The following is a 14,316-nucleotide window of genomic DNA, read 5'->3' as shown; positions in this document are numbered from 1 at the left end:
TTTCTCTGGATCCTTCTTGTTATTGACGGTGTAGGCTTGAGTTTGCAGATCGCATGGCTATCGCTGTTGCAGGTGGCTTGTCATGTACTCAAACAAAGTTTGCGGGTCATTTGCTACCCTCTACTTTGGACCTTTGCTCTGCCTGAGGGAAAACTCTTCTGGGATTCGAACGCATGATGCTTTCGACTAGTTGCAGCAACGATTGGAGTGCTCCATTACAAGGTCGAGGTGCGGCCTACTGTTTGTCTATTTTCTTTTCTTCGTTTTGTTGTATTTGTTACCAGATCTTCCTTAATTCACAAACTTAGCACTTCTTGCAGTTTGGTCTGGCGAGGGTGCTGCATGAACACTTTGTCTTGTCAGCTGGGTGGCGAGCTCTTTGGTCATGTTTTCCTGTATTGTCCTACCAAATCTTCTTAATTCACAAACTTAGCAGTTCTTGCAGTTTGGTCTGGCGAGGGTGCAGCTGGGCGGCGAGCTCTTTGGTCCAACCTTTATCGTTTTTCCAGGTAAGTATTTAGCCTCTCAGGTTATCTCACTGTAAGAAAAAGGGTTCTTGTGTCTTAATTAAAACATGGCTTTGTTCTTTCGTTCCAGGGATAAATCTATTTTTCTCAGACTCTGTTCTGCATGCAAATACTTGCTGGAGCTACTAGTCGATCTTCCTATCATCTGATGGAAGGTTTAACTTTCCTCCTATTGTAGTGGTTTATAGCTTTTACCCTTGGGTTTTTGACCCTTCTCATGTAGACCAGAGTCTCTGTTGAAGTATTGCCGACCTCAGTACGACTATGGTTTTATTTTATTAAAGTCTGTAATATTTTTGTTTGGCCTTGATTCAGTTTCTTTGGATTTGCTATACTGAGTTTTATGGTTCGACTTCCTCCCATGACTACAATTATACAATTTTTTTCGTGCTGAAAAACAAACCCAGTGACAACATTTCTCTCTTTGGCATCACATAATGCATCACTGTAAACAAAACTTTCTTTCTGTGCCTAGGCTCTGTCATTTCTGATTCAGATCTGTGGTTGTTATGGACGGGATTTGTTGTGTGCCAGATTACAGGGGAATTATAGTTGGGCAAAATTCCAGGCTGCCAAATCTTTACAGATCATGCTGTGATTGTCTGATGCCTGTACCAATTATGCCCTCAAATTGTTTGCAGAATGACAAACAATATTATTTTTCAGAAACTCTTTTTCATTCGGATTAGGTTTTTGCCATGAATATTAGTAATCTGTCAACATTCAGATTAGGTTTTTGAGGTTCAAGATTTTTGTTTTCAGGATATATGATTCTCAATACTGTTAATTTCTGGTATGTTTTTTCTTAATTTCACACAACAGGTTAACTCTCTGTTAATGTTAAGGTATCTGCTCATCAAGTTTATGTTATTTTGTTTCCTTTGTAATTTGCAAATTAAAGCATACGAACAGTTCCTATATTGTTCTGTTTGGTCAATCGTCAAAAATTAAAAGCAAGCATGTTAGCTAACTCACATCTCACATCTTTTCTTGAAGCTTCTCAAATTCCTGTTGCTCTATCGCTTATTTTTCGGTGCTCATAACTCATGACAATCCAAGTGATGTTATAAAGGCAATATACAACATCGGGCAACATGTTTAAGTAGTAAAATATAGATTTCAATAGACAATCTATTGTTATTTTATTTCACAAATGCAATCGACAATAATGTTAACTTTCAGAAATATTCTTAAAGTTATGGTGCATTTTTTCATTTTGTCTTTCCACTGCTTCCTTTTGTTAACTTGTAGAAATATTCTTAAAGTTATGCTGCATTTTTTCATTATGTCTTTCCACTGTTTGCATTTCCAATTTCTTTGTTATTTATAAATATGACTTGTTGCTAGAAATTTGATATTTGTTTGGCAACATAATGCAAGAGCCTATTTTTTTAATATATATATATCTATATATATATATATATATATATATATATATATATATATAGATATATATATTGTTCGAAACAATCATCTTCACTTTTTGCTAATTTGATCAATATTTTTTGCAAAGCTGTAGAAGACAATTGCAGAAGGCAACTCTGGTAAGCAATTGCAAATGATGGAAGAAATAATAGATGTTGACAGTTACAAATTTAGATTGCAATGCATTTTGCCTGACAACATTGATATTGTATTAAAAATAAATGGTCTTTTTAGACTAAATGCATTTTCATATACTGTAGGAGATTGTCTATTTGACTCATTCAAAATGCTTCTACATTTTCGTTATACTTCAAATGAACTGCGAAATGGGTTAATAGAACACTTTCTTTTTTGCTTAAACAACAATGATGTTGAAGCAATAGAGTCATATGAGTATGAACTAGCACCTGACTTCCTATACGAGTTACATGGTATTAATGATATTGGTACATATCTTCATAAAATGCGTTGTTCTGCATCTACAAATATAAAGGAGTCTGACCGAGGTTTATGGGGTGATACCTTTTGCATACGTTGGTTAGCTAAATGGCTAGATATATCAATTGCAGTTTGGTCATTAACAAGAAAAACAAGATATTTTCTTTTTAATCAACATGAAAATGCAATTCCATATTGCATTCTCTTTCATGATGCAAATCTTGTTAGTGGTCATTATGAACCATTGGTTTACCAAAAGTTTCCAATATGCATTTGCAGCCAGTCTAATATCTACCTGTCACCTATTTGCAAAGATATTGAAAGCCACTGGATGCATATTGCAGATAATATGCTTTTAAATGAATTAACAATCGCAAAGCAAATGATATCTAATTGTGGTGACAGTCTCTTTAATGCAATTTGCTATTTAGTGGCAACAAAATTTGATGCACAATGTTTGCGACTTTACATTGTGCAATCTTTTTGCAATGCACTTATGAATAAGAATCAAGATGCATTACATTGTTTAGAACAATACCTAGTAGTTGATGTGATACACTATGCAATGAATAACAACTGGCAACAATATCTCATAAATATGGCAATGCCATATGAGAAAGGACAGGTAGAAGGCGGACCATTCTGTTTGCAATGGATATTTGTGATATTCAAAGTCAATATCCAGGTATGGTCCTCTATTGCTAATAACTTTGGCAGTTACAGTTCTGCTTATTCGACATGCAATCATATTGTTAACATCATGTCATTCAGGATAGATACATCACATATTCACTACCACGTAATGATGCAAAAATATGTTCAAAATTCTCAACAAGTGCACATGGAAGAAAAAGAGGATTGTAATCAATTGCATCATAAGCATATACTAGAAAAACAACAATGTATATCTCAAGTACATTTTAACAATAATATTTCATTTGAGATAGCATCTCATTTAGAACAAATGCAACCAACTAAGCATCATAGGCTCAATTATCACAAACTAAAGCAATTCATACGTACAAAACGCAAATGCAATGACATATGCAAAAAAGCATTTTCTAATAAGAAGTCAAGAATGACAAGCAAGAAAGATGCAGTACAGATTTATATGGAAAAAGTCGAAGACACACCTAGGAATACATGTGCAGTTTGTACCAGATTGCATTTTGCAAAAAATATTAGATTCTTCACTATAGAGTTGCAAGAAAAGCATATGAATTTGACATTGAACAATAGGACCTTCAGCAATGAAAACATATGTGTTCCTTGCAAAAAAGCACTCAAGAATGGAAAGCTACCACAATTTTCAACACCTGAACAAATAAGACGTAACATTCCATTGCCAACTATAAATACACTTTCAGATCTAGAAGAAAGACTTGTGTCATTGAGAATTGCATTTGCACAAATCAGACAATGGGGATATAGGTGATCACAAATTGGCTTAACAGGATCAATTATCAATGTACCAGTTCATATGGACGTTGTGCAAAAAGCATTGCCACAATATCTAACTGATACAATGACAATTGCAGTTGCATTAAAAAGACGATTGCAATACAAAAATGCATACCAAACAGGTAAAGTACGTCCAATTATTATCATGAAAGCATTGAACGAACTATGTTCTATAAGTCTTTATAAAGCTGAGAACATTTGTATAAATGAGAATTGGGCCCATGTTTTACAAGAGAATAATGAATACATTGTACAAAATTCAAACAGCGACAATGAAAGTGATACAGACAGTGATGCAAATAACGAAACACCTACTGAAACATTGGTGCATGGATTAATAGAGTCACAATGCATCTACCATTTGCAAGACAAGATTATTGAACTGGCACCTGCTGAAGGACAACGACCACTGGGGATTTTCAAGGACAAATATGCAGAAGAAATGAACTTTCCAACATTATTTTATGGCGACGCACGTGATCATGACATCACAAATAGGTTTAGTTACCAAAAAATTATACAATGGGAATTGTTACAAGCAAGTGGTGACTTCTCATATCATACAACAAATTTGTTTTTCAAGACAATGCGAATAATAATTGATAAAGTGCTTTCTTGCATATGGGTACGAATAAGAAAAGGACAACTAAAAGGCAGGAAAATATTAGCAAAAGATGTCAAGTATCGAGCAAATTTGGAAAAGTTATTGAAATCTGATATTGGATACATAGATTTCAAAAACATTTGCATATCTTCTGATCATTTGGAACAAATTAAGAAAAACATATTTGCAATGATACGACAATTGGGGCCTCCAACTTTCTTTGTGACATTTACAAGTGCAGAACATCGATCGAAACCATTAGTAGACACACTCGTCACATTGTTTAGAAATAAAGCAAATAAAAATGCTATTGATATATTAGAAGATGATGACATTCACTACCTTATAAGAAAATATCCAGTCACATGTAGCCAGTACTATAGACATAGAATTAATGTTGTAAAGCGATTGATATGTCAAGATACTACATTCTTTGGAAAAATATCTGATTACTATTTCGTAACAGAATTCCAAAATAGAGGAACTGAACATGAACATGGACTGTTATGGATAGAGAATGCTCCAATATGGAAAACAAAGCAATTTAGAAATTGAGAAGTTTCTTGACAATTACATAACTTGTAATATAGATCATTTGGACCCAGATGTTGCTAAATTGCATAAACATCACCATACAAGAAGTTGTAAGAAGCGAAAAAATTCAAACTGCAGATACAACTTCCCCACGCCACCAATGAAATCAACAATGATCATCGAGCCAACCAATGCACAAAATAAAAAAATCGTAGAGAAATCAATATCACTTTTCGCATTCTTGGAGCAAACAAACTACAATGATTCAATAACCCATGTCAATTTCCTCCTAGAAATAGGACTACTAGAAAGTGAGTAAATAGAACTATTACAACATACAATAAAGCAACCAACAATTTTCTTGAAATGAGAACCTTCTCACATTTGGAATAACAGTTTTGTGAAGGCTATGCCTACTTTATGGAATGCAAATACAGATGCACAATTTGTGCTAAATGCATATGCCGCAGCATCATATTGTAGTTCATATATGACCAAAATTGACAAGTCTATGACAAATGCATTTAGAAGAATACACAAAGAGCATCAGAAAAATGAAATTGATGTTATGTAAATGATTCGTAAACTTGGAAATACATTACTCAATCTACAGCAAATGTCAGCTCAACAAGCAGTGCATATAGCACTTTCATTGCCATTGAGTTGTAGTTCAAGGGAATGTATATTTGTAAACACATCTCCAGTTGATGAACACACATTTATGCTTAAACCGCTTATTCTTTTGAAACAAGAACCTGATGATTCAGAAGATGTTATGTGCCATTCCATTATTGACTACTACATTGGATCCCCAAGTTCCATTAGCAAAATCTACCTTGCAGAATTTGTATCAAATTACAGGAAAGATGGCACACCCATATCTAAAAGGAAAAAACCAAATGTTATACGATTTGTCAAATATAACAAACACAATGATATTGAAAACTTCTGCCGAGAGAAATTATTATTATATATTCCATTTGAAAATTGTGAAAATACATTGAAACAAGAATTGTCTACATGGCTCTCTGCATATACATTACATAAAAAACAATTCAAGCCAATGAAGCCAAATTTACATATAACATCAATCCAACATGGGGTGATTTAGAGACTGCAACAAATGAGCAAATTAGTTCTTTGAATACTAACCAAATGAATATGTGAAACCAAGAGAACAGTTCCCATTATGAGGAATATGATTTGCAATCGGACTTGCAATTTCCAAAACAGTTTGAAATGAAGAAAAACATCAATCTTGGATATCAAATTACTGTCCATCCATTTTTAATGGAGAACAATGAGTATTACAAACTTAGAAGAATGTTGAACAAAGAGCAACAAGCAATTGTAAAAGACGTTGCAATTAAAAAAAAAAAAAACCCCAAGGAACCAATTTACCTTTTTATTATAGGCGGAGCAGGCGTAGGTAAAACACTCACAGCAAAAACAATTTTCCAAATGCTTATACGAATTTATGATTCACAAAACACAACTGATCCTATGAAACCAAAAGGTCTAATATTAGCATACACAGGAAAAGCTGCATATAATGCAGGTGGAACAACAATCCATTCTGCATTGCTAATGCCTTTTAACAAGTCTCAACTGTTCCCACTCAACAAAGAAGTATTGGACAACTTATCAAATCTATATCAAGAATTGCAGCTAGCTTTCATAGATGAGATCTCGATGATTGGTAGTCGATTCTTATATTCTATTGACAATAGATTCAGAAACATAAAACATGTCCAAACCAAATACTTTGGCAACATTGACATCATATTTTGTGGTGATTTCTATCAAGCACAACCTATTCAATACTCTCTTATTTTTGAACAACCAAGAATCAACAATCAAACAATAACACATGATTTCTGGAAGGATAATGTCAAGTGCTTCCAATTGCATATGACTATGCGACAAACAAATAAGAGATTCATATCAGTGTTAAATAGAATGCGAACAAATTGTCAAACATATGATGATATAACATATATGAATACAAGTTGCATGCGCCCTGTACCAAATGATCCGACATTTCCCTATTTATTTTACAAAAACAAAGATGTTGCAATGCATAACAAGAAAATGTTAATGTTGATGCCTGGCAAAGAAATTTTAATTAATGCAATTGATGAAAATGAGGAGAATAACGGTAATTTCCCAACCCATCAACATACAGTTGTTTTGCCTTCGCACCTTCTGATAAAGTTGAACATGTTAGTTGAAATGTATGCTTGCAATTATGATGCAACAGATGGGCTAGTGAATGGTGCAGATGGAATAGTTAAAGCATATACCCATACAAATAAGGTCGATGTTCTATGGATTAAGTTCCACGACCCTAATATTGGTCATCGACAATCTAGAAAACTAGCTCATTTGTATACTTTAGACATAGCACATGATTGGACACCAATACTGCAAATATCAAAAGCAATGCCTATCACATCAAAGATGGCCCAATTGAAAATACGGAAACAATTTCCAATTCAACTTGCATGTGCACGCACAATACATAGATCACAAGGCTTAACCTTGGATAGGCTTGCATTCGACCCTACTGGAGTACAAGTGCATGGCCTAGTATACACAACACTATCATGTGTCAGAAACATAGAATCATTGTATTTGCTTAATCCTCTTAAACACAATAATTTTAAGGTTAAGCAAAAAGTAAATTGTTAAATGCAACATTTGCAAACCACTGCAAAATGGAAATTAGAATATGACTCTTCATCAATACAATCATTGTGATCCATCTTTATTATTTCATTGAACACTCGTTATCTTCATGCACATCTTACTGACGTATGCAATGATTATGACACAATGCAATCTGATATCTTATGCTTACAAGAAACACATATGTCATTGTGTATGGAAAATGAATATTTCAAAAATTTCAATTGCATCTCAAGTTGCATTAAGCATGGAGTAATGATATTGATAAAGAAAAATATCATTATCCTTGAACATACCCATTTTGAAGAGCAATTTGTAGAAGCATTGCTCGCAAAAATAAAAGTTCACGCATTACAAATTGCAATACTCAATATATATGCATCGCCACATGCAAATCTAAACAATATTTTGAATGTCATTGCAAAAGCTTTATGCCACTTAGATCTAAACAATATCATAGTTATATTAGGGGACTTCAATATTGATACGGTACATTGCAATCAAAAAACAAAGTAGCTAGAAACCTACATGGAAAACTACAATCTTCATTTCCTTATTGACAAAACTAATACCATGCATAAATCATTCATTGACCATGTTTGGGAAAATCTAGCTAATATAAAATATAGAATTTTCATATTGGATACATATTGGTCTGACCATGATACAATATCTCTTGTCCTTCAGCTATGATATACACATGAAACAGTTTACAAAATTGCAAATTTTGACATTTTTGCAATAACTCATTGTTTTTACCATTTCTATTTTACTAAAGCATATTACAATATTCTTTTTGTACTAAACCAAATGATAACACCATACATACTATGCATTCTATCGTACATTTACATATATGAGGTCGTGTATTCATCAATGCAAATTATGCCAAAGACACCCATTTCAATTAAGCAACACAAGCATCCTATCATAAATTTGCAGATATGACCTCATCTATTTATGAATGCAGATTGTGCCAGTAAAACCTTTTTCAATTGAACAGAACGACCAAGAAAAAAGAACAACAACATGGAACATAAACAAACAGAGTATATTCTTCTTGCCTTTCCTTTCCTATGGATCTTCTGTTCTTGTTCAACTTTTACTTTTATATGTTCTTTTAATTTGCACTAAATATGTCTTACTATTCTATAACATAGCATAAATCTTGAAAGAGGAAAAGAAACAATTGAAGAAATAGAATGCATAACCCAATTAGAAAGGGCAAGCCAACCGCTTGTTTTGCAAAGGTATGTCTATGAGAACTATACAAATATGCTAATTTGTATTTAGAATATTAATGTTTACTATATATGCATTCTATTTTTACATATGTATGGTTCTATGGTTTTAATGTTCTTGTTCACTTTTTACTTCTAATTTGCACTAAATATATCTTACTATTCTATAACATAGCATAAATCTTCAAAGAGGAAAAGAAACAATTGAAGAAATAGAATGCATAACCCAATTAGAAAGGGCAAGCCAACCACTTGTTTTGCAAAGGTATGTCTATGACAACTATAGAAATATGCTAATTTGTATTTAGAATATTAATGTTTACTAAGGTTTGTCTATGACAACTATACAAATATGCCAATTTGTATTTAGAATATTAATGTTTACTATATATGCGTTCTATTTTTACATATGTATGGTTCTATGGTTTTAATGTTCTTGTTCACTTTTTACTTCTATATTCTCTTTCAAATTGAACTAAATATATGTTGCTATTCTATAACATAGCATAAATCCTGAAAAAGGAAAACAAACAATTGAAGAAATAGAGCGCATAACTCAATTAGAAAAGGCAAGCCAACCACTTGTTTTGAAAAGGTATGTGTACGACAACTATACAAATATGCCATTTTCTATTTAAAATATTAATGTTTATTATATATGCCTTCTCTTTTTACATATGTATATTTAAATGTATATAAATTAGAAAATCTTGGACGAGTGAAGAAACCACTAGTAGTAAGTCCCCCCAGACAATGCAGCAAGAAGACATGTACAGGTTACATATCATAATTTCTTTATTGATTGCTTATCACAAAATACATGTGATAATATCCACATCATATTGAAATGTGCATTTACTTGTGTTAGTCCAAGTGAAACAATCACAACATACTTGAGTCAACAAATGTACAAAATGATACATCAAAAAGGTATGCATATGAAACACAACACTCTAATCTATTTATACTTATTCAGTTTTTAGGAGAAACATAGCATTGTAGAAATGTTTATAGCAATTTCTAACTAAGCAATTTTAATAGGCAAAAATAGATACTGCCAATTAAAGTATCAATTGAAGATCTCGATAGTCGTAGAATTGGGCAGCTATTTGTTGGAGACATAATGGTTGTCTATACTGCATTCCTTGATAAAGCAAACAAATCACGTCAAATATTACGAGCTGATTTGACAGATGCTCAAGGAATGATGACTATAACGTTAACTGTACCTGCACATTTAGTGGAGCGACATGAACAGAAAATTTTGCAAGGCAACAACATCTCAATTACAAATTTCAGGATATTGCCTAAAACTGTTTATGATCGCGGTGACTGTGACAAAATAATTTTGCTTAATGAATCAAGTATCATAGAAAATGTACCTGAAGTTTGCAAAGAATATTGCTTCATTCCCAATATAACCATTAGGCAATTTGCAAACAAAAAAGAAATGTACCCAATTGGCACAATCGCTGCAGCCGTTACACTTGCCAAACGGGTTGGATTGCATTACATACTCCATATCAAAGATGGAGATTCTGAAAATGACAATGCAATTGTATGTATTTGCATGTTACTTATTCCTAATTTTCAGTAGATAACATGCATCACTTCAATATATAGTTATTGTAATTTCTCTATAGTTATTGTAATTTGTCTCTTGCACTTGCAATTTTTCAACACATACGAACAATGTATTTGCATATTACTTTTCGTATTTTTCAATAGATAACAATTTCTCTTTTGCAGTTGCAACTGTTTGACACGTATGAACAATTTTTCCTTTCAATGGAAAAACAATTGCAGAAAGGAGACTTCCCCCTCATCCTCTTCAAAAATTTAACAAAAAAGGTAAACACAAAAGAAACAATATTCAGGGCATCAAAGTCAACGTTCATGACTGAACTTAACACAGATGCACTGAACAATCTCAGAAAACTAACTACATCTACCTATGCTGTAAGTATAACAATAATGGTGTTTTTACCAGCTTTTCATTTGCCATGTAATAATGTAAATTAACGTTTGAATATTTTATAAACAGGTCTAAGGTATTCTGATGATAACAAATCCATATTCAACTCCTTTCGAACCTGTTTGTGCAATTTGTAACTCCCCAGTGAACTCATCCATAGTGATAACCAATGGAACAATTTTCTGTTCACAATGCAATGATAATTGCCCTTTCATCTACAAGCATTGTATAAATGTTGTAATAGAATCCATTACAAATAACTTTGTCCAGTGCATTATCAGGCAGCCCTTATTACATGACTTACTTCCTGATTTAAAAGCAATATCATATGAGACATATTTGCAATAGAAAGCTACCACTGTTTACATGTTACGTGACTTCAAAATTCAGAGCAAGTTCACACTCAATGAAGATAGTGAGCTATTACATGTCAACTAACAAATGGAAGGTACATCAACATATGCCTTAACATCTTTTGTCTCAAATATGTCCTCTCTTCAATTCACAATGTTATCATTTTATTATAACTAACTATTTGTTATACAGATTACAAAATCCAGGAACATGGTTGCCTTCACGTACACAGCAAATGCAAAAGTGATATGAATATGTTTCTTCATATTATGGTCTTACTGTAATAGAACTATTTAACTTGCAATTTCCACTCATTTACGAAGAAAATGTACTTTCAATATTTGAAATCCCATTGCTACTTCAAACCGAGAAGAGAAGATTTTAAATTTCTGTTGTCGGTTTAAATTTTAGTCATAATGAGCTTGTTGTAAGCCATCTTGTTTTGTTAGTTTTTGTTTCTTGGGTAATGTAGGTAACGGTTCAGGAAAGAAGGTTGGAAAGTCTTTATGCATGTGTGTTTGTACTTGTTATCACTTAGAACTATAGTTCATGTATGTAATGTTGTCCATAAGTTTCATATAAAGGTTTTCAGTTTTGTGAATAGGTTTATAGGTGTATGTCAATTTGAAATTTGAATTTCAAAAGGTATTGATGTGAGTTCGTGTAAGGAAAAAATCGTTAGATACCCTCCATCATTGTTAGTTAAAGCATGTCATGTCATTAGTACTTTGCGCAGTTTCGCAGCGCATGTTTGATTGGTCAATTTAGCTGCGAAATGATGTTTTCGTTTTTTCGCAGCGTTCTGTTTGTCAGCCATTTAGTAGCGCATCTTGTTAAGTTTGAACTGTCCGCGCTACGAAATCGGGGTTTCAGGGTTTTTGTAGCGCTCTTCCTTTGAATGTCAAATCCGAGAGAGGTGAGTCATAGGTCCGTTCATGTTTGTCAGTTCACGTCCTCTCCAGGTCATGATAAATCATCATTCCGCCATAAGGTCCAGAGTCATGCATTTGAATGTCAGCTTAAGGGATTTTACAAGGGATGGTTATATCATAATGGGTTTTTCATAATGTGTAAACATGTTTGCTGTATGAGAAGCCCAAGTTCTTATTTAAAGGGATCATTGCAAGCGAGCCTGCACTCCAAAGTCGAGTTTGTTTTCGCGCTACAGCTACCATTAGTTCCCTGTGTGAAAATATTCAAAGCAAGATGGAAAAGAGGGAACATCGATCCGGTAAGTGTGTGAGGACAGAGCCGGAGGGGTTAGATGTTACTCTCAGGGATGAAGGTGTAGCAAGAGCCTTTCGAAATGCTGGTTGCTGGAGGTTTTGCGGAAAATTGAAGGGAGGACATGCAGAGGTAACGAAGGCTTTCGCATTGAATTTTACTGGACTGAATTCAAAGGTGTCAATGTTAGAGTTTCCTGTGTCTCCTGAAGTTATTTCCACTGTCATTGAAATTCCGAGGGGTGGTCAAGAATGGTTCAAAAACTTCAAGTTCGACATGAGTCCCTGTAAAGATTTTTTGAAGGAACCTCATGTAAATGAGGACCTCACCAAAGCGGTGCCAAGGAGTTATATAAAAGAACATTATGCTATGCTCCTCACATGCATCCAGAAATACCTGACATGCGAGGGTAGGTACAATAAAGTTTACTCCTACCACTTCAAACTTTTGTTACATTTCACAGGTAAGGTTTCAATAGACATACCTTTCTATTTGTTCAGAAGCATTAGCAAAATGTGTGATAAAATCCAGTTAAAGAAAGATGGTTGTGAAACATCCCTGTTTCATCATGGTTTAGTAAAGTTGCTGGTGTTGGATGGTTTACAAAAGATTGGCAGAGATTGGGATTCATTTGTGTTTATGGCCGGCTTCCCAAGCAAAACAGGCCTCACTCCATTGCCTGTGAGGGAAAGGGAAGAAAGGAGTGAAGAACCCACTTTGGCTGAACTCAGAAGAGAAGTGACAGACCAAAAGAAGCCTAAAACCAAGTTAAGGAAATCAGAGAAGTCTGTGGCAGCTAAAGAGACACCTAAATCATCAGCGAAGAAAACTCCTAAGCCATCATCTAAGGAGACACCTCAGTCATCAAAGCAGAAGATCCAGAAAAAGAAGGATGAAGCTAAATCAAGTGAAGTTGAAAATATTTCAAGGGTGAAAACCAGAGGTCAACTAAACAAGGAGAAAGGTAAGTCAATTACTGTGGAAGAAAGCCCTATTTCAAAGGGCAGTTTAAATGACTTACTTGAAGCCATTGAATTAGAGCAAGATCAGCCAATACAGATTGAACCAATAGAATTTGAGCAAGATCACCCGGTGCAGCCAATGCATATTGACCTCACTCAGTCTTCACCCGAAAGTTCTAAAAAATCAAGGGCTTCAAAAAGGTTGAAATTTGAAGAGCCTAGTAAAGAATATGCTTTTAAGCCACGTAGACCAGTCACAAGAAGGCAAATCAAAGAAGTGGAGAAAGCGCAGAAAGAGAAGGCACCTTTAGAAGTGCCTAGGACAGAGGTACTTGAGGTTTTGACCAGAACAGTTCAAGCAGCCAAAAGTAAGAACAAGGGTAATAGGGTTATCATCAGTCAAGGTGGAAATGTTATTGCTATCAAGAAACAAGCAGGAACAACAAAAGAAGAAATACCTCAGATTAAAAATGTTTCTAAGGAAAGGGCAGTAAGATATGCAAATTATAAAAAGGCTGTAATGAAAGGCAGAACAAGTTTGATGAGCCAAACTGACTCAGTGTCTGATGCATATGTGTGGACGGTGCCAGCTCTGAAGCAGGCAAAAATCATGAAACAGATGAATACAAGCTTAAGAGCAGAAAACAAGGTTTTAAAGGAAGAAGTTAGCAGTTTGAAGAGGAAGCTAGGCAAACTAGCTAATTAATCCAAGGGGAAATTTGCCTTCCAAGTTTTGGTAAATTTTGGCTGTCATCGTTTTGAAACTTTTTGAAACTTTTTGAAGTTCTTACACCTGTGTAAAATAGCTGAAGAAATCACAGAGTTAAGTCATTATTGCTTTAAGGTTCATATGCTTAGTTTTGATTACCTACAGCAGTTTCGT

The sequence above is a fragment of the Pinus tabuliformis genome, chromosome 3_2 (assembly GCF_031772625.1).
Source record: "Pinus tabuliformis cultivar Carrire ecotype Pingquan chromosome 3_2, CPIR1, whole genome shotgun sequence".
In the NCBI taxonomy this organism is placed as follows: domain Eukaryota; kingdom Viridiplantae; phylum Streptophyta; class Pinopsida; order Pinales; family Pinaceae; genus Pinus; species Pinus tabuliformis.
This window is presented reverse-complemented; position numbering follows the sequence as displayed.